The sequence below is a fragment of the Hyperolius riggenbachi genome, chromosome 1 (assembly GCF_040937935.1).
Source record: "Hyperolius riggenbachi isolate aHypRig1 chromosome 1, aHypRig1.pri, whole genome shotgun sequence".
Lineage (NCBI taxonomy): Eukaryota > Metazoa > Chordata > Amphibia > Anura > Hyperoliidae > Hyperolius > Hyperolius riggenbachi.
Window position 1 is genome coordinate 135,401,049 of NC_090646.1, and position 22,334 is coordinate 135,423,382.

Below are 22,334 nucleotides of genomic sequence, written 5' to 3' on the forward strand. Positions count from 1 at the left end.
CCCGATCTCCCTCCTCCCCTTCGCCTCAAAACTCCTTGAGCGTCTGGTTCACAAACGCCTGACCCAGTACCTCAATGCCAACTCACTACTAGACCCACTGCAATCTGGATTTCGGCCTGCCCACTCAACCGAAACGGCTCTCACCAAAGTGGTCAATGACCTTGCCTTAGCTAAAGCTGAAGGTAAATACACCATTCTCCTCCTCCTTGACCTTTCAGCAGCTTTTGATACAGTAGATCATCCCCTACTCCTCCAGTCCCTCCAATCCATGGGCATTCACGATCTCGCCCTGACCTGGCTTTCATCCTACCTCTCCAACCGCTCCTTCACGACCTCCTTCAATGAGTCCTCGTCCACCCCCAACCACCTCTCAGTGGGAGTCCCCCAAGGCTCGGTCCTTGGCCCCCTACTGTTCTCCCTATACACATCCTCCATTGGCAAGGTTATCTCCTCCATGGGTTTTAACTATCATCTGTATGCAGATGACACCCAAATCTATCTCCACACCCCTGACATATCCACCACTACCATGGACAAGGTCTCCTCCTGCCTATCTGCCATCTCCTCCTGGATGTCCGCTAGGTTCCTAAAACTAAATCTAGACAAAACGGAATTTATGATCTTCCCACCCCGGTCATCCCTGGACCTCCCAGATGTGCAGGTCACTGTTAACCACACTACTATTCACCCTACCTCTCAAGCCCGCTGTCTTCGTGTCACCCTGGACTCCGCACTCTCCTTCACTCCCCACATCCAAAACCTCACAAAATCCTGCAACTTCCACCTTCGTAACATCTGTAAGATTCGCCCTTTCCTGACCCCTGCCACCACCAAACTCCTCATCCATGCCCTCATAATTTCCCGCCTCGACTACTGCAATGCCCTTCTGTCTGGACTCCCTAAGACCCGAATAGCCCCACTGCAGTCCATCATGAATGCGGCTGCCAGAATTATCCACTCCTCCCATCGCTCCACCAGGGCGGCTCCCCTCCGTGAATCCCTCCACTGGCTTCCTATCCAGTCCAGAATCAGATTCAAGATATTGTGTCTGACCTACAAATCCATCCACAAAACCTGTCCAACCTACATTTCTGATCTTACTCAGAGATACACACCAAGCCGCTCACTCCGCTCCTCCAATGAACTTCGCCTGACCGTCCCCCGCATCACCCAGTCCCATGCACGCCTCCAAGACTTCTCAAGAGCCGCTCCGACACTATGGAACTCCCTACCTCCACCCATTAGGGCAGCCCCCTCCTTCAACACCTTCAAGAAGGCCCTCAAAACTCACCTTTTCACTCTTGCCTACCACCCCTCACAATTGCTCTAAACCCACAGCCGAACTCTGGTCCCCTACCTCTCGTGTCCCTACCTCTCCCTCTAGATTGTAAGCCTTTGGGCAGGGTCCTCACTCCTTTTGTGTCCTACCTGATCATGCACCTCTATTACTGTGCACCCATGCTATCCATTTGAGTGAACCTAACTTGCCTAATCTCCATGCTCCCATCCAGTGACTAAGCATTACCTTGTACTCATACTGTGCTGTGTGATCTGGTTTTCTTGTATTCCTGTATTGTCATATTGCTGTTTGTCACCCCTAAATATTGTCTGTAACCTAAATTAATGTCCAGCGCTGCGTAATATGTTGGCGCTTTATAAATACAACAAATAAATAAATAAAATAAATAAATAAATAAATTACAATACTATCAGCAGCTTGTCAGCAAGGCCTGTACACATGATAGATTAAAGTCAGCTGAGGCGGCCGATAACAATCACCTCTGCCAATAATTCAGAGCGTGTACAGCAGGCAAGCCCAACCAGTGATCCGCCAGGTGCATCAGTCCAGCCGAGCAACAGCTGAATACTTTGCCCTGCCGACTGGGTGACATCACATCTGCGCCACTCTATGGGCCTTCAGCCCACTCCCGCCCCCCCCCCCCCCCCCACCCACAGCTGAACGCATTGCTAGCCTATAGGCTAACTTCGTGTCTGTACAGGATCGGTGTCACCTGGGAGGTCAGGTCCTGATCCCCGTTGGGCAACATCCATCATCCATTTAGCGTGTGTACAGGCCTTTAGCTGTAGTCAGATTGGTAAAAGGATAACATCTAACTGGTGGCTGTGGATTGCTGCTTCATTAAATAAGTCTGATAACTGAACAGCTTGCAGTGACACTGAGTAGGTTGTTTCCTCTGACTGGCATTCCCATTTGTATACCTCTTTATTTACCAGTCACTTATTTGGTTTCCTTGTTTGTTTCTACTACTGTGTGTTTAAGTGAGCATTGTCTCTCTCTGTGGTGCTTGGAGAGTTAATTATATATTCAAGAATGTCTCTCCCAATGGCTATATATGGTTGTCTCCATAGAACCTGTCTGCATGATCAGTTAATCACTGTTATTATGTACATTATGGGGAAGTATTCCCTGTCCCGACATCATGCTTGTGATGAAGTACTCAGGTATTGGAAAACTGCAGCTGGACATGCCTGTTCTGAGGATTCAATCAGGCCTGTGTATAGCAGGAACTCATGGGTGTATTATCAATACAAAAGCTAATAAATCTTATTATGCAAATATAGATAAATACTCCAGTTCACACGGCATGCCTAACCAGAGGCTGAATGAGCCAGACATGAGGGATACGCCTGTTTAGTTAATGTAGTGCCAGTATTCAGGTTCTGTAGAAATCCATGTCATTTATTTCCATGTAACTTGGGCGACAGTCCAAAATCACCCTTTCTCCAACGCTGGGTAATTGAGGCACAGTAAAAGGGTGGATTGTACATCAGCACCTTATCAGGTTATTCCTGGTTAGTAAATTCCACATGGCTGAAGGCACCAGTTACTGACCTGATCAGTCAAAACTGATCAGTTCTGGCAAATATTGGGTTTAAGGTTAGGCGTCTGGGTTACAGTTAGGCACCCCACCCAGTGAGTTTTAGTGCCAGGCACCACCTGGGGGATCGGTTGGTGGCATCAAGAGGGAGGGTTTTGTTTGGGAATTGGGTTAGGTTAGGACATAGTAAAATATTAGTAACGTTAACGATATTCTGCTATAGCGGATAATACAATATTGGTAAAATTACCAATATTCTATTACTGTTATTTTTCACCTGTTTTTACTCACAGCGCTATTATACTCACAGCGCTATTATATGTACCTAAACTGTGCATACATTACCATAACGGCTGTAGCCGGATACCTTCTACTCAGCCTCCCCTCTCTGTAGGGCAGAAAATGCCACAGTACATCTGTGTGCATTTCTTTCTATTGCTGGTGACCTAGCCAAAGAGTACTCCAATCAGTCAAGATCTGCACAGAGGTAAGGCAGTGACCTCCATGGTCTGTCCTTTACGAAGTCTGCATGTTCCTCCCATTTTTTCCTGAACTAGTAAGGGTGCTTTGGAGTCCCCACTCATACTTTAACTCTTTCAAAATGGACCTGCCTCTTACCTGAATGTACACGTTTTCATGTCTGGTCTCAGGAATTAGCGTATCTATTGTCACGTCCATTTACACATTACAGGATCCTGTGCTTGCTGCTCTGGTGAAAGTGTACAGTGTATAAAGTGATCATTGCACTGGGGTTTTTTTTATCTGAGCATCAGTATGATTATAACCAATACATGCTGTAAAATGAATAGAAAATGTAAATATTGTTATTGTAGGATTGTTCTCAGTTTATGCTTCAGTATTTCCACTTTGGTGTTTTTGTGACACTTTCTGTTATGAAGCAGGGAGGAGGAGTGACAGTGCAGTGCACGATGGGAGTGGCTTCCAGTGAGAGTGGTAAGGAGGGGAACAATGATCTCGGCTATGAGGATATGGCATCCAGATCTTTTGACAACTTATCGAGGCAGCTTTATTGTTAGCAGGGATGGACACGACCGCCTCCCTCCGCCAAGAACACTCTACCGTGTATTTAATGCCGGGAATACACGGGTCGACCGGCGGCTTGATTAGCCGCCGGATCCACCCCAGCCGCGTCACCGCTCGTCCGCGCTTGCGCACGGATCGATTACCGCTCGCCCCCGCCGGCGCTTCCTTATTAGGGCTCGATTCCCTGCCATTGTCCGCAGGCGAGGATCGAGCGGGCGGGGGTCGAGCGGCTTGATCGGGCCAGCTGATAATATTATAATATTATCAGCTGGCCGGATCAGCTGGTCGATACACGGTACAGAAACGTACCGTGTATCCCCAGCATAATGCCGGGAATACACAGGTTGACTGGTGGCTCGATTAGCCGCCGGATCGACCCCAGCCGTGTTCCCGCCGCTCGTCCGCACGGATCGATTACCGCTCGCCCCCGCCGGCGCTTCCTTATTGGGGCTCGATTCCCTGCCATTGTCCGCAGGCGGGGATCGAGCGGGCGGGGGTCGAGCGGCTTGATCGGGCCAGCTGATAATATTATAATATTATCAGCTGGCCGGATCAGCTGGTCGATACACGGTACAGAAACATACCGTGTATCCCCAGCATAATGCCGGGAATACACAGGTTGACTGGTGGCTCGATTAGCCGCCGGATCGACCCCAGCCGTGTTCCCGCCGCTCGTCCGCACAGATCGATTACCGCTCGCCCTCGCCGGTGCTTCCTTATTAGGGCTCGATTCCCTGCCATTGTCCGCAGGCGGGGATCGAGCGGGCGGGGGTGAAGCGGCTTGATCGGGCCAGCTGAATATTATCCCCAGCATAAGACATAAAGGAAACTGAACACCTGTAAGTAAAGATATATAAAATGAACCCCCCCAGAGTGGGCCGTTAGTGGGGTGAACGCTATTACTTACCTACGGGGGCTGCTGATCTGACCCCCCAGTCCATATGAAATCTGCCATCTTCCCCAGGAGGTCCCCTGGCCTGATTAACCATCTTAGCGGTATGGACGAGCTCAGCTCGTCCATCACCGCCGATGGCTGCCGCTCAGGCCCTGCTGGGCCGATTTCGATGAAATAAAGTGCAGCACACGCAGCCGGCACTTTGCCAGCCGCGTGTGCTGCCCGATCGCTGCCGCTCTGCGGCGATTCGCCGCGAGCAGCGGCGAAAGAGGGTCCCCCCAGCCGCCTGAGCCCTGCGCAGCCGGAACAAATAGTTCCGGCCAGCGCTAAGGGCTGGATCGGAGGCGGCTGACGTCAGGACGTCGGCTGACGTCCATGACGTCACTTCGCTCGTCGCCATGGCGACAGGAGAAGCCAAACACGGAAGGCTGCTCATTGCGGCCTTCCGTGTTAATTTTAGCCGCCGGAGGCGATCAGAAGAACGCCTCCGGAGCGCCATCTAGTGGGCTTTCATGCAGCCAACTTTCAGTTGGCTGCATGAAATAGTTTTTTTTTAATTTACAAAAAACCCTCATGCAGCCGCCCTGGCGATCTTAATAGAACGCCAGGGTGGTTAAAGGGGACAATGCTTGATTTGGCTGGGCTACAGTAGACAGCCAACACCTTCCAGTTCAGACCTTTCCTGGGTGCCACAGCGTTTGATTGTACTTTAAAAGTAAAGAGTCCTTGGGCAAGACTCCCTAACACTACCAGAGTGGCTTACTGAGGGTCTGGCTACAGTTCTCCCTATCTACTGCTTTGGGTCCCACAGGAGAAAAATGCTTCAGAAATGTTACCATTATTATTTTTACCTTGTAAGCATTTTCAAATGTAAAGACCTGTTTTGTAGCTGATTCTGCCAGCAGCTGTACATCTCTCCATGCATATCAGAGATTCCTGGCTGACTTGTATAGAAACTCAGCTCAGATTCTCCCATTCTTTCATGCATGAACTGTTAGGCTCCTTTGACACTTCTGTATATACATTGCATATCCTGGAAAATATGGTCGCAATGGTTCTGTTAAGTTGCATTGCAGCCTACCGTACCAGTGTGATGTGACCCATACAGTCCATAGACTTCATGCTTGCACCACGCATGTCACCTGGTAACGCACTGCAGGCTGTATTATTCCGTTGGAAATCGTTGCACTGCAAAAGTAACATTGTAAAGCCCCTTTGTAACACGAATGCATGACATGATGCAATTATATTGTCCGTCGCACCGTGACGCAATGGACATAGTGTGAAAAGAGCCTAAAGATAAAGAAACAAAGGAGCAAACTATTTCAATGCTCTATGCTTGTCGCTGCCTCTGCCACTCCCTTTGCCACAACCTTCAGCCACATGTTTCTACTGTAATGCAGCAAAGTGTAGTCTGGCGTCTATTGCTTTTCCTGCCTTGGGATTCACATATATCACTCCTGATTGCTGCACCTACCAGTCTGTCTGCAGAGGGCAGGACAGTAGCTATGGTGCACAGGCAAGCACATTTGGCTCATGAAAAGAGGCTTCATGGCTTCAGTACCCTTGGTTTATTCACTTACCGGTATTTACCTGATTGCTATTAGAATTCTCCTTGTTCTCTTTTGGTTTTAGTTGTGGTTTAAGTATTAGTACTCGGTTTACATCGAGCGGGATCACACACGGCCGATTTGTAGCGCACAGTGCGTTGTCCGCTCCTATGGTTTTTGTGTCTGCCGGAAATGCATCTGCTGTCCTGAATTATCGTGCAGGTCAGATTTTTGCATTGCAGATGGATATGTTGCAGACTGACAATTGCTGCTAATAAGTAGGATCCGTTTGACTGTCCGTTTTTGCATTTTGCATTGTAGTGTGACCCAAGCCCAGTACTATGTAGACACAATCAAGGATGGCCAAACTTGATCAGCATTTTCTTATCAACTGATTGTGATCATTTACTGTTATATGTCAAATCCAGAAGAGATTGTCATAACCATAAAAGTAAATGAATCAATGAAAACCAAATATCCTCTCATTTTTAATAAGTGGATAGTAGCATGGACTAATGTTGTGTCCCATTTAGCAAAGAATAAAATACAGGACGTAGATATTAATTATGCTTGTGTTGACACAATAGTTTTAGCACTATTACTAGTGTTGTGATTTCAGAAGCCATTTTGGGCCTTCCTAGTTTTGGTCTTTCTAAGTAAGACAGTCTAACAGAAATGAATAATACAGTCTGTAGTAATTCAAAACAAATGTTACCTTCTTTGTGCAGAATTTTGAGTAATCAGTGTGTATGTTTATGGTGAGAAACTTCGCCTTTCCCCTATTCCTGCCCTATGCCATATATTTATACAATCTACGATTTAGTTATTTTTAAACTGTAATGAAAATTTGATGAAATAAATATCACGTGTTTCCTGCTAGTGTAGTTGGGGACATCTGTGACTGTTCTCGCTACACAATGTGCCATATGGCCCAGACCATTTAGTCTTTTACAAAACGAAATTGCTTTGCGTGTTAAAATGCTGCACTACCGCATTGAAGCTATGTAATTGTGCTGCTAAAAATCAAAGGCTTTTTCCTTCCATTAAGAAAACCCACCATCCTATATTGGAAAGCAAGCAATAGTGCGTATTGGCAATTAAGGCAATAGCTTGAATTGTCATAGAAACAAGCCTGCTGTATTAGCATAATTACATATTCCTGATGTTCGGAACAAATCAATCTTTTATCATTATTTGAGTAATCACCCTGTATTAACTGAGATGTGCTGAGAGAGATTGCGTGGCAAACAACCAAGACTGACAGTAGATAATTAATCAGTGTCTTTCTATTCCTGGGCAATGCATTTTCCTGCTTCATTACTCTCCAGGCAACTCCTGGCATCAGTTACCACCATGTGGACCGCTTCTCGAGTTATGATGGGGATTGCTTGGTTATTTATTTTGTAAGTCTTCAGAATCTGTTGTATTCTGAACCGTACCCCATTAGTTTATGAGCTGGTAAAAGAACTGTTGTTCTTTGCAAGCTATTCTTTGATTTGCTCTCCAAATCATATAATTCAAATCCATCCAACATTATGCAGGTTTTCGCATGCCAATAATACATTTCAAACTCTGGCACTTCAAAATTAAACTAAAAAAATGGGACAAGGCAGGGGTGCCCCCTCTCTCCTCAACTTTTTGCCCTTTGCATAAAACCTCTGGCTACCAAGGTTCGCTGCTCTTCAGACATCCTTTGCATTACAGTGGGCAGAGCTAGAATTCAAGACTGCACTTTATGCAGACGACACAACAATTTTATGGGGATTATCCTCTCCCAAGATTTGGATAGCTTCTATAAACTAAATTATGGTGCTATGCTGCCTAAACTTCATAGACTTCTTGGAGACTGGCAACATTTAACTGCTGGCCGAGTTAATGCAGTCATGATGACCATTCTGCCTAAAACATATCTATTCAGAGTCCTGCCCATCAAAATAGTTAAAGTAACAAGACACGGGGAATTTCAAAAATTATATATACTTGGGGCTTCGTCCAGCCCCCTCCAGGCTGATTGCTCCCTCGCTGTCCTCCTCCGCTGCCTGAATCCTCTGCGATTCAGCCCCGAAAGTCCTCCAGTCTGGGGTGTTCTGTGCATGCCCGCCTGTGCCACGGCCACGCTCCTGTCACTGGGACTACTACTGCGTAGACACAGAACACTCCTGCCAACGGACTGGGCCTGCGCCGACTGCCCCAACGGAAGAACTTTCAAGGCCAAATTCAGGATGGTCCAGGTAGCGGAGAAGGAAGGCAAGATAGAAATCAGACTAGAGAGGGCTGTTTCAGATACACTTTAAGAAGCACATTGAGCCTGGAGGTGGCTCTCTCGGGTACACTTTAAGTAGCACATTAGGGTCATTCAGTCCCGCATCTCTAACTTCATCTGAAGGGGTAAGAGACCAGGGATTAAATATCGATCTCTTGCCTGACACAAATTACAAGGAGGTTGGGGCACCCTGAATATCTTATCTTATTATTATGCTTCTAGGCTGGCCCAATTACTTCAGTGGACTTCTCACTGTACGTGAGATGGGTCAATATGGAGCAAGAGGTCATCTTTCCTTTTTCCACTGAATGTTTGTTGTAGACCCCAAAACCTTGTGTTCAGGCAGGTGAAACTTTGTGCATTGTTTCAAAGTCCATGACCCTTAAATAAATCTTGTTGAAAAAATTGAAGCTTATACCAGGATTTTCTGTCCTGGAGTCCCTATGTTGGAATCCCAATTACCCTCCAGGTGAAAGTGGAGTTGCTTGGCTACCTTGGAGCTCTGCGGGCATTATTTCTATTGCTAATATCCTAGACGATGGTAAATTAATGTCCTGGCCTCACTTCTCCGACAGGTTCCAGTCCATCATTTTGTAGTTTCTAGAGTCAGACAAGGTCTCTAGACCTCCCTGACCAATATTGAGAAAGTGTTCTCATCCTTCCATCTTCCTGATGGCCTGGTCTCAAGGGTCTACTTTGAGCTGTGGTAAAACACCCACCCATCTGTTTTGCAAGCTAAAATCAAATGGCAAGATAGTTCACTGTGGGCCGAGGAGGAATGGGAGAAATTGTTCTCAGCTCTGGTCCACTCATCTATTCATAGCATAATAAAGAAACGTAGATATAGAATTTCTATGATTGGTTTAGGACCCCAGCTCAGCTGAAGGGTTGAGGCCTTATCCCATCAGATTCCTGTTTTTGAGGGTGTCAGGCTTCAGCTACCCAAGATCACAGTTGGTGGCTCTGTCCACTAGGGATTTTTTTGGGGGGAGAGGGGGGTGCTTTTTTCGGTTTTGGGAGGAGTGGCAGTCCAGCCATTTTCACAAACCTATCCCATCTCAGAACATCACTCAAAACCGTCTTTTAGGACAAATTTGTAATACAAACAATGCCCTCCTGGCTGGGACTTGCAGATCAGCCCCTCCCTCTAGAGCGGTCTTAATTGATGAAGTCCAGTCTATATACATCGTAGAGAAGCTCACCTCTCTCTGGGGGACTTCTACTTCATTTGATAAGATCTGGGATCCCTGATCCACGTGGATAGCACTCCACATTTCATAATGATAGGAATTGCTTTAATATTGCACTTCAATTCTATTGATCCTTTTTTGGTTGTGCACAGTATTTCAGCTTTTGACCTTCGAATTAAGTTATTGTAAAGGGGTTTATTGCGTTCATTTTATCCAGTCTATTTTATGTTTTACATGTTATTTGGTATCATTTTTCCTATAATTATTTTTTTTGGCAAAGATCCAGGGAGATTCCCCGCACTAAAGTGAGAAGGTGACCCGGCATCAGTGGTGGGGGGCGGGGCCAGCACCATCTCACAGGCTGCAGCTCCACCTCTTTGCACACAATCCAGTGTAATTTAGTTATTGCGTGATGCTGGGAAGGATCAAAGTGTCAGACTTTGTCTGACACTTTGATCCGCATAGTGTGACACCATGGTTAGACTAGATCCAGCAGTGGTGCCCCAAGTAATCATCCCAAATGTCTCCACTTAACATTATTACAACATGGCACAATGGCAAAGGATGGTGCCGGTAGATATCAATGTGTCAGACTTTAGTCCGACACTTTGATCTGAAGGGGCTGACGCTGTGTTGGATGCGGCAACAGTGCCGTCTAGCAGCAGACAGTTTTCCTATGTCAGACTAGACATTGGTCCTATGGATTAAAATGCAGATGCACATAGGATTGCAAATGGTTGTTGTATCTTTATACCAGCTAGGGGGACACCTTTAGGCCTGGGACCCACTAGCAGCTCTTTCTAAGCGCTAGTGATTTGAAAAGCTTTTGCTAATGTAATGCTATGGAGGATTCTTATAAAATCACACTGCTCAAGTGGAATCACTCCCATAGCATTACATTAGCAAGAGCTTTTCAAATCACGATTGCTTGCAAAAAGCTTAGAAAAGCTCAGCTAGTGAGTTCCAGGCCTTACACACACTAGATTCTTAACCAAGACAGCTCGGTACGGCCACCTTGGTAGAGTTATTGTATTGTGTGTAAGTAACTTTAATGCCAAAACTAATTACAGATTTATTTACGTTCTCTCATACAATCATACTTGCTGCTTTAATCTGCAACTTCTAAAATTTGATGACAGCTCGCTATGTCATTAATGAATCACATGTTAAGATTGCGATGGCTTGACAAATCTATTACTGCTGGTAGATCTGTGCAAACTGAACTGTACAGATAAATTCCACACAAAATGTAAAACATTGCACAAAAACAAGGACTTTTGTTTAAGAACAGTAATTCTACATTGGGTAAAGATATTTTGCTACTGATTTATCTGACATCTTCTATTCAAAGCCAGGCAGGAACTCATAGGTCTACTGTAGTAACCATGTAAGCTAACAATCTGTTCATCATCAAAGTGATGCCTTGTCTAGTCATTCCTACTCTATTAACTATCTGTTAATAAGTCTTGGTACAGCTTTGTAGGCCCTAATTTTCAAAAGGTGGGAATTACCATGAGAAATGTTTTAGGTAATGTGGGACCCTGGGCAACAATGATTTTAGTACTGTTCTTACTGTACTGTACTTAGAATAAAGTTTTATTACTGTACTTACAATAAGGCCCCGTTCACACTGCACGCGTTTGTGTCCGTTTTTAAGGTACGCGTTTTGTGTGCGTTTTGCGAGGGCCAGAAAAATCAATGCAAAGGTATGGCCCTCGTTCACATATACGCGTGGCAAACGTATGCGTGGCAGAAACGCATAGTTGGATGCATTTCTGTGCGTCGCGCACAGAAACGCATTATAATGAAAGTCAATGGGCGCGCACTAAAAACGCATGGCATGCGTTTTTGTATGCGTTTTCGGAGGTGCGTTTCTCGTCGGAAGTGTAGCTGACATCCTTCAAGAAAAAAAAAAAAAACATTTGGTATACACCTCTTCCAGGTATGATCAAAAACGCATAAGGAAAAAACGCATACAAACGCATTACAAAAACACGTACAAACGCATACAAACGCATGCGTTTTTCCAGTGCGTTTACTAAATGCGTTCTGCACGTTTTCCACACGCACATAATATGAACAGGGCCTAATAGTAGCATACACAGTGTCTGACAAGGGGACCACTAATTAGCTTCGGGTAGCTTGGGTGGTTGCCCAGTTTACCTCAGACTGCCACTAATATATGCCCCTTACGTTTCCACCCTTGAACCTCCAGTGCCGTAGCTACAGACATCGGGCCCCGATGCGGAATTTGGACTGGGACCCCCCCCTTCCATTCCAACATCAAATAATGTGCCCCCTCCCACAGCAGTATAGTTGCCAGATGTGTCCCCCCTCCCACCCCAGTATGAAAGCCAGATATGCCCCAACCCAATCGTATGGTAGCCAGGTATAGGCCTCCACTATAGCTAGCCAAGTATAGCCAGTATAGGTAACCAGACATAGGTGCCCCCAATATAGGTAACCAGGCATAGGTGGCCCCAGTATAGGTAGCTAGGCATAGGTGCCCCATTATAGGTAGCCAAGTATAGGTGCCCCTAGTATGAGGAGCAAAGTATGAGTGTCAACAGTATAAGTAGCCAGGTATAGGTGTCCCCAGTATAGGTAGCTGGGTATAGGTAGCCAGGCGGGGAGGCACAGCAGCGGGCGCATGCAGAGCGGCTGAGCGGTAATCGTGATACTCACGTTGCCAGGATCCAACGCTGCATGAACTTACTTCCTGATCCCTTGCGTTCTATCTCATCCAGGGTGCACAATCAAGCTGATAACATTAGAGGGCCCTGCCAAAGGATTACAGTCGAAAGGGTGGCGAGAGGGACACATTAGGTGTGTCTGTTGAGACGGTGCTCAGAGGAACATATTACAGTACTGATGCGAGAGATAGGCAAGCACGAAGAGGTGACTTTTGAGGGCTTGTTTGAAGGTGTTAAAGGAGGGGTAAGCCACTAAGCCTGATGGATGATGGGAGTTTCAGAGAGTGGGAGTAGCCATAGGGAAACTGCGTGGACAGGCACAGTTTGCTGGAAGGGTAAAGAAAGACTTCAATTTCCTGTGACTAAGTAACAATTTCGCTACAGAAGTGGTTTACATTTGTGTTGCAAGTTTAGATACAATATAAAGTGAACCTGACAGTGGAGCAGGGATTTTCCAGGCACTGGAAATTCCTCAATAAAGAGTTAGTTGTAATCATCCTCTGTCAAATGCAATCATCTTATTGATAAGATAACATATAAAGTGAACCTAATCATAGGACAGTGGATCATGGATTTGGTACTGGAAATTCCTCAACGATCAGTTAGTTGTAATCATTCTCAATCAAATGCACTCATCTTATTGACTAAGCAAGCCAGAAGATTTTGATTGGATTGGATTAAATGGAACGGGGAGTTCCATTTAATCAGCAAAACTGCCATGGTGGGATTTCCGAAATGGTAATAGACCAGCCCCCGGCTCTGTGGCCAGCCCCCAGTTTTGTTGCCATAGCTGCCCTTAGCTCTGCGGACACAACCTGATTACGCGATCTTCCTCATTGAGGAGAGGAGGAATTTTGCACAATCAGGATCATGCTAACTTGGGAGAGTAGCAGTCCAGGAAGGACATTTGATTAGTCCACTACAAAGTTACATATAATTTACATTCAAAGTGGTATTATTAGTATTTCATTGCACATCTCTAGCAGGGACGGATCTAGGGGGGGGGGGGGGGGGGGGGGCAGGTCTCTTGCCCCAGGCGCAGTTTGTTGAATTCTTAAAAAGGCGTCAAAATGAATGGCAGCTTAGGCGCCAAAACCTGACCTTGCCCCAGGCCTGGAGAGACAGACAGCAATAAATCCTGACAGCTCTAATTCTACCATCATCCATCCTAAAACCAAGGTTTTTGGTGTAGACCTACTGTGAGATGGATGACCATGCTTAGGGCCTCATTTACTTACATTACTCTTAGGAGGAGATCCCTGAGGAACTTGGGCTTCTGAGTCTGCAGGTTTTCCAGATTGTTTGGACAAAATTGGATTTATGCCTTTTCTCAATCAATGTAGCCTGGATTTATTAAAAAATGGTTTGGAATTAGGTGGCAGTGGCTCCCATTAACAGCCCTAGCCAGGATCATATTGCTCTACAAAAAGGGTTCTGAAAGTTTAGTGGATTAGTGATTGTAAGATTTCACTTATGTACAGCACCTGAATTGAGAATTATCCAGTTAACCCAGGCTCTCGTGGGTTTATTAAGAAACATCCTTGCATTGAGACATGGCACACATACGAAGCCATTTATCTTTCTACAACACTTTGTGTAGCCTAATATGTCCAAGATCAGGGCTACAGATCTAGTGTGCCCTCTGATGTGGGGCACCTCCTCTTCAGTGAGTAGCCCTGTTAGATACTACTCAGTTGGCCAGTATTGTAGTTCCCACTTCAAGCTGCAGGGGTACATATACTTAGCCTTCTCCCCCCCCCCCCCCCCCCCATCTCTATAGAACAGAGTATGCTGATTAGCAGAGACCTGAGCAGCTCATCTGTACGCTGGTCAGAGAAATAAATATCACAGAAAGATTATTGGGACACAATGTGCACATCACTATGTAGGACTGAAGCTTTATCCACAGCAATGCCTGTAAGTTTATAGCTTTATACAGGCAGTGTTATTGCACTGTGATGTATTTTGCTTGAACTTGCGATTACACAGCATTAGACTCGGGGTGTGTCTGTGCTGAGCTGACACAAATGCTGATTCAGGTAGCTGGGTATAGACGTGTATTACTCTCTCCTGGCATAGATGACATTGGAAACACGTCAGCCATATCAGTGCTTGGATCAGAGTCATTGTAATTATTTGATAATATCCCTGTATCCTATGTGTCCCTGCTTGCAGGTATATGCTCTTTGTTGTGCTACCAGAGTGCATTACAACGTACTCCATTTTGCCAACCTTCTCTAGAAAAAGTATATCTTGGTCTAACAAGTAAATACACAAAAATCAAAACAGCTGACTGCATAATATAATGATTTAGCAAAGCCTAAGTGCAGAAACCAAAAGCAGCCGCACAGATTTGTTCACTTTAGATCTGGTCAGTTAACCTCCCTGGCGTTCAATTTCAAAAGGATTTCTGTGCAAAAAGTGATAAAATTAATTTTTATAACTTTTTTTTCCTGTAACTTGCCAAAATGTGTCAAGCAAGGGTCTAGTATACAGTGCAGGAGAGTATTGATGTGTATGCACGTTTATACTGTTCACAGCATGTTTGTTTGGACGGACAATCTGTCAGTACCGCTAGGGAGGTTAATAAAGCAGACCTAAAAAAAACAAAAACCATGAAATACGGTCACAAGCATCTCCCCCAAACCATGAGACCCCATTGTAATGCTTAGTGATATGGGCAGAAAAGTGGCTTTCCCGGGGGTGCCCGCCACACAAGTCCATGGCTGTCATTCCTCCATGTACAAGAGCGACTTTCATCTATAAGCAATACCCAATGCTATTCATTGCTCCAGTTGCAATCACGGCGGCACCATTCCATCCTGTGTCAAAGGCATAATGATACGGCAGAAGCTTGGAGCCCTACTATTACTTCTGCAATTCCATGCATATTCCTCTTGAAGAAATTAATTTTTAAACAGACATTGTAGGCCTTGTTAGAAGCTGTTATAATGTATTTTTTGGCAAAAACATCAGATTGTTCCAAGTCCAAGTGGATAGACTCTTTCTCAGGCCTTAACAGTAGACATCTGATAGCAAAATAGCCAGTAGAAGCAGTTCCACTACTAGTAATACTCACCAGGACCAAATAAAGCCCGTTACAAGATTTGACCATCTGGACCATTCAGACTAAATCCGGACATCTTCCTGGGGTTGGAGATGTCCAGATAGAGATGGGGTGAGGAGGTCTTGTTTGGTCCCCATGATTATTACTAGTAGTGGTGCTTAACAAGGGGAAGAAGCGCCCAGGAATATTTTCAAAGGGACCTCACATAGTAATGTGAACAAAGTGCTAAACCTCCCAACTTCTTACGAAATGTTCTTTTATTGCCATCTCCATCATTGTATAGAATTCCCTGTCTTCCTCACAGAGTTACTCTTTTTAATTAAAAAAACAAGCAGGACTTGAAGGGAAACCCTTTTGCATGGTCAAAAATGTAAATTAAAAAACTTAACCCTGCCTCAATCTATCCAAAAAAATAGTTTTCTTTTGAGGTCACTTTAATCCCGCCCGCTTTTCTGTTAGCTTTGCTGTCCAGTAGCAGGATGTTGTGGAAAGAGTGGGCAGAGACCAGATATTTTACTGGCTTCAATCACTTAGCACCCAAACTGCTTAGCAGTGTACTCCAAATTCTCCTTTTTCCATATGAACTACTAGAAGAAGCTCTGATGATTGCAGACTTGTAGGAATCCAGTAGAGTGTACATCAGTCTTCTGTAAAGGTATGAATAGATAAAGCAAAGCATGCCACTAGCAGCAGTGTTCAGTAATTGGCATTTTAAACCTTGATTTTCAGATCAGACTTGTACACTCTGCTGTAGAAATTCTATATCAATAAGAGAGTTATGGTGGCATAGTGGATGGCTCTCACGCCTTGTAGTACTGAGGGTCCGCCTGACTCGAATATCAGACAGGAAACTATCTGCATGGGGTTAGCATGGTCCACCTATGTTTGTATTGGATTTCTTAAAGTACACTTGAACTGAGAGGGAGGGGGTGTTTGCCATATTTGTTTCCTGATCTTTTTGGCTGCAGTAGTGTCTGAATGACCCACCAAACAAGCTTGCAGCTAATCCAATCAGACTTCAGTTAGAAACATATGATGGGCATATTTGTTCAGGGTCTATGGCTAAGAGTATTAGGGACAGAGGTTCATCAGTATTGCAGGCAATCTACATTGTTGAAAAGGAAATTAATAGCCACCATATCCCTCTCCGTTCAGTTGTACTTTAAGGCACCCCAGTTTCTTCCAATATAATCAAAACATATATACAGTGGATGGATAGTGTTCTGGTAAAGGGCTCTACCTTTGACATGGGAAACTAGGATTCGAATCCTGGCTAGGGTCAGTACTTATTCAGTAAGGAGTCCATGGGCAAGACTCCCCAACACTGCCTGGTGGCCTCTTGAGAGTGCCCTTAGTGGCTGCAGCCCTCTATCGCTTTGAGTCCGGCAGGAAAAAAAATGCTATACAGATATTAGGATTATTAATGTTTCCCCTCTCCAAAAATTGACTTTTGACTGTGGTAGGAATTATATCAGCCTTTCTTAACCTTTTCACCCTGGAGGAACCCTGCACATAACTTTTGGATCTCAAGGAACTCCTGCAAACAATTTTTTGATCTTGAGGAACCCCTGCATTCATTTTTCAGGAGGCATGGTCTTTAAAAGTAGGCGTGGCTGTTTATTTCACTACACTCTATTACACTGCAACTCATTATACTATCTCCCTATCCAAGTGCTTTTTATTAATGTGCTCATTATTATTTTGACCCCCAATTTAGTGCTTCTTTTTACAGTATTCCCTATTATAATGTGCACTATTTGGGCTCTTTTCCACTAAGGCGTTTGCGATGGATGAATCGCAAAAACGCAAACTGCTAGTAATTTTCCAAATTGCTACAGTTTGCTTTTAACATAGGAATCGCAGTAGGTCATTTCCACTACTGCGATTCCTTTTTTGCCTGATCACGATCGCGCGGCGGAACGATTATTGGCTCAATTTTGCTATGCTATGCAGTGCATAGCATAGCAAAATCGTGATCGCAAACGTCGGGAAATCGTTGGGAATTTTTTTACCTTTTGCTGAATGTGTGAACGCTAGCGATTGCTAGTGGAAAAGAGCCCTTATACTTCCCCCAGGGAACCCCTGCAGAGTACTCGAGGAACCCTGGTTGAGAAAGCCTGAATTAGATTGTGAGCTCCTTAGGGGAATGACTCTAGACTCCAGAAGATGTCAGTGTGTTATTGTGAAATAGAGGGGGAAAAGTTCTTCACAGATACAGCTAAGTTGCCCCAAATTTGTCTTTGGAAGCTTGTAACCATATTACAAACTGATTGCAGAGAATCTTGCCCATCATTCTGCTCATTTTTGCCATGTTAAATAAGCGTAAGAATTATTGCTAAGAATACTGGCATTCTAGAACGCTGGGGAGTAAAATCTTGCAATGGGAACAGAAAATGGAATCTTAATCTAACTTTTGTCTGTGGTAGAGAACGAGATAAGCGAAAATACGGAGGAAATCAATAGAGTGACAGACAGTTATTGTGACACAGTTACGAGAATGGTGTTTTGCAGTGCTAGACTTTATAGGCTATGAAAGTGGATGGTTCCCTGGGGCTATGGATCTGTCCATGTCTGCCGTATTAGGAAAAATGGGATTTTATTGAGAAAAGTAATTGAGAAATTGAATGTGCACAGTAATAGGACAGTGACAAATTCCATCTAATTGTTATCATTTGAATTGAATGGGTGACCCGGTCATTCATTGTTTACTTTCTGACAAGGTGGCCACATTTTATTTATTTTGATTGAATTCAACCAATCCGATCCAATTTTTCAGTTGATTGGAAGTTCTGAATAAATTGCTAGATGGAGGAGGGAGGAGGGAATGAATGGGCCCTTTTACCAAAATCTAGCCGCCCCTACCTACCTATTCTAACTTGGTTTTTTTTTTTTCATGCTCTTTTTAAATTGATAAAGTTAGTCTCAAAACTTGCATTGGGTGCACCTCTGTGCTTAGATTAAAAAAAACAAACCACATATATCCAGGCACATCGCCTCTAGTTAGGACATTAAATAAGTTATTAAGGAAAGGGAGGTGCTGAAGGGGGTGTGGCTAGAAAACAGCAAAAATTTATTAACCCTTCACACTCTCGCATGCAAATGTTCAAACAAATGCATTCACAGATTCACTCATCCAGGCACCACTGTTATCCCTACAGCTAAGTTAAAAGCCGGGGTCTTAGTTCACAGAAGAATGCATTCTTATGCTTAGTCACCTACACTGCGCAGAAGTACCCAGAAGTCAGGGCCGTGCCGAGGCAGAGGCGAGAGAGGCTCCAGCCTCAGGGCGCAGAGTAGGAGGGGGCGCACAACTCACTCAGCTATCATTCCTCTATTGTGTTTGAAGCAGAGAGAAATAAGAGAAGGGAATACATGGCAGTGACTACAAGTCAGATAACTAGAGATTAAGAAGGTGGGGGCCCTGGGGCGCCTCTTAGTCTAATAGCAATCAGTGTGTGATAGCTGGGGTGGGAGGAATGGGGGCGCACTTTGGTGTCTCAGCCTTGGGCGCTGGAGGACCTTGTCCCAGCTCTGCCAGAAGTACCTGAGTGAATCTGTGAATGCATTTGTTTGAACATTTGCATGCGAGAGTGCGAAGGGTTAATATTTTTGCTGTTTTCTGGCCAAACCCCCTTCAGCACCTCCCTTTCCTTAATAACTTATTTAATGTCCTAACTAGAGGCGATGTGTCTGGATATATGTGTTTTTTTCTTGTTACTGACCCCTGTGGCTAGGGTTTTAATTCAGTGCACTCCCTCCTTCCCGTTTGTGTTTTTTGTCAGCATGCACACAGCTTATGCTGGTGTATGTGCATGGTGCGCATGGATACATTACGTTAGCTCCCTTGTGCGATTCGTAAGATGCGATATCTGTCCCAGGAGAGGACTTCAGGATGTGTGCTCCTAATCCCTAGATAGGTTTGATGCAATGAATGTTTGCATGTCTGCACTATGCATGTTACAGGGCCAGAGTTAGGACACCTATGTTTACCTGGGTACTTCTGCGCAGTGTAGGTGACTAAGCATAAGAATGCATTCTTCTGTGAACTAAGACCCCGGCTTTTAACTTAGCTGTAGGGATAACAGTGGTGCCTGGATGAGTGAATCTGTGAATGCATTTGTTTGAACATTTGCATACGAGAGTGCGAAGGGTTAATAGATTTTTTCTGTGCTTAGATAAACGGCATAAACAGTGGGTGTGTTGCTGTGTTGCACCTCTGTATTATTAAGCATTTTTTTGGATAAAGTAACCTGACTTGAGCTTAAATATCAAATCATCCTACTATGGCATTAGTAGGTGGATTGCAAGTATGAGTGACTCCCCTTTGAATCCAGCATTTTCACATGAGCGATTGGAGATCTGTCCTTTAGCTATATTAGATGTGGGTCACTACAAATCTGCCATGTTACATCTGAGTGAAGGCGGTCTTTAGTAAAGCATGTCTAATTGTGATGTTATGCTTATATGTTGTGCTTTTCGTTATATGTTCACTTACCATGATCTCAAAGCCCTGTTTAATTTTATTCACCCTCACACATAGTATCTTTACCATATGATTTGCAAGGATCAGAAGTCATGCATAAAGCTTCTTTCCTTCAACATCAGTGTGATTAATTGTCTGTGTATATTTGCCTATGGTTGCTGTTATGTATCCATTTTAAAAACGCTGCACGCTTATTGGAATGCCTCATAACCAACAACAACAAAAAATATATGGTTGAAAGGCACAGGAAATAGCAGTAGTAGAATATTGGTTAATTTATTACTTCTACTATTTAATTCATATAGTGAAATATCATTAATATTTGCAGATATTTCACTATGACCTAACCCCTCCCTACTCACATTGACACCAAAGTGGTGCCTAACCCTAACCACCCCCCAGGGTGCCTTACCTTAGCCTCCCACTGTTGGTGCCTAAACTTGACTTCTTCCTCCCCCCAGTGGTACATAACCTCCCCCCTGGTGGTACCTGACCTTAACCTCCCCCTATTGGTGCCTAAACTTAACTCCCTTCCCCCAGTGATGCCTGACCTTAACCTCCCCCCTGGTGGTGCCTAACCACCTCCACCCCGGTGGTGCCTGACCTTAACCTTCCCACTGGTGGTGCCTAATCTTAACCTCCCCCCTGGTGTTACCTAACCTTAACCTCCCCCCTGGTGGAACCTAACCTTAACCCCTCTAACCTTAACCTCTTCCCGACCCTTCCGCCCCAACCATAAACACAGAAGTCAGATTTGAGCAACCTCTAAATAGCGGGAGCCAAAGCTGCCCGTTATTTAGCATTTGCTAATTTTGTCCGAGCTCCTTTTAGCTGTTGCGGTGTAATTGTACTTACTATAAGCTTTCACGGAGCACAACTGCCACAAAAAGGCTTCTCATTACTGTATGTACAGTGGTGTGAAAAACTATTTGCCCCCTTCCTGATTTCTTATTATTTTGCATGTTTGTCACACTTAAATGTTTCTGCTCATCAAAAACCGTTAACTATTAGTCAAAGATAACATAATTAAACACAAAATGCAGTTTTAAATGATGGTTTTTATTATTTAGTGAGGGAAAAAAACTCAAAACCTACATGGCCCTGTGTGAAAAAGTGATTGCCCACCTTGTTAAAAAATAACTGTGGTTTATCACACCTGAGTTCAATTTCTGTAGTCACCCCCAGGCCTGATTACTTCCACACCTGTTTCAATCAAGAAATCACTTAAATAGGAGCTATCTGACACAGAGAAGTAGACCAAAAGCACCTCAAAAGCTAGACATCATGCCAAGATCCAAAGAAATTCAGGAACAAATGAGAACAAAAGTACTGTAATTGAGATCTATCAGTCTGGTAAAGGTTATAAAGCCATTTCTAAAGCTTTGGGACTCCAGCGAACCACAGTGAGGGCCATTATCCACAAATGGCAAAAACATGGAACAGTGATGAACCTTCCCAGGAGTGGCTGGCCGACCAAAATTACCCCAAGAGCGCAGAGAAAACTCATCCGAGAGGCCACAAAAGACCCCAGGACAACATCTAAAGAACTGCAGGCCTCACTTGCCTCAATTAAGGTCAGTGTTCACAACTCCACCATAAGAAAGAGACTGGGCAAAAACGGCTTGCATGGCAGATATCCAAGGCGCAAACCACTTTTAAGCAAAAAGAACATTAAGGCTCGTCTCAATTTTGCTAAAAAAAAACATCTCAATGATTGCCAAGACTTGTAGGAAAAATACCTTGTGGACCGCCGAGACAAAAGTTGAACTTTTTGGAAGGTGCGTGTCCTGTTAAATCTGTCGTAGAAGTAACACAGCATTTCAGCAAAAGAACATCATACCAACAGTAAAATATGGTGGTGGTAGTGTGGTGGTCTGGGGTTGTTTTGCTGCTTGAGAACCTGGAAGGCTTGCTGTGATAGATGGAACCATGAATTCTACTGTTTACCAAAAAATCCTGAAGGAGAATGTCCAGCCATCTGTTCGTCAACTCAAGCTGAAGCGATCTTGGGTGCTGCAGCAGGACAATGACCCAAAAGACACCAGCAAATCCACCTTTGAATAGCTGAAGAAAAACAAAATGAAGACTTTGGAGTGGCCTAGTCAAAGTCCTGACCTGAATCCTATTGAGATGCTGTGGCATGACCTTAAAAAGGCAGTTCATGCTAGAAAACCCTCAAATAAAGCTGAATTACAACAATTCTGCAAAGATGAGTGGGCCAAAATTTCTCCAGAGCGCTGTAAAAGACTTGTTGCAAGTTATCGCAAATGCTTGATTGCAGTTATTGCTGCTAAGGGTGGCCCAACCAG

General features: G+C 44.5%; 2 protein-coding genes across 8 annotated transcripts in view; one reads left to right on the forward strand and one right to left on the reverse strand.

The window, feature by feature from the left end:
- CRACD (capping protein inhibiting regulator of actin dynamics) overlaps window positions 1-22,334 on the forward strand; it is a 219,971-nt gene that overhangs the window by 156,051 nt on the left and 41,586 nt on the right. The window contains exon 1 of one of the 7 annotated variants that reach the window (XM_068278595.1): window positions 12,539-12,680. The exons of 5 other annotated variants lie outside the window; for them this stretch is intronic. The gene's annotated coding sequence lies outside the window, so the exon portion shown is untranslated. Of the gene's footprint in view, window positions 1-12,538; window positions 12,681-16,130; window positions 16,198-22,334 lie in introns of those variants that run through there. One more of the 7 variants, XM_068278596.1, reaches the window with a different exon arrangement.
- Window positions 1-22,334, reverse strand: part of AASDH (aminoadipate-semialdehyde dehydrogenase) — a 161,200-nt gene that overhangs the window by 29,060 nt on the left and 109,806 nt on the right. The window lies entirely within an intron of this gene.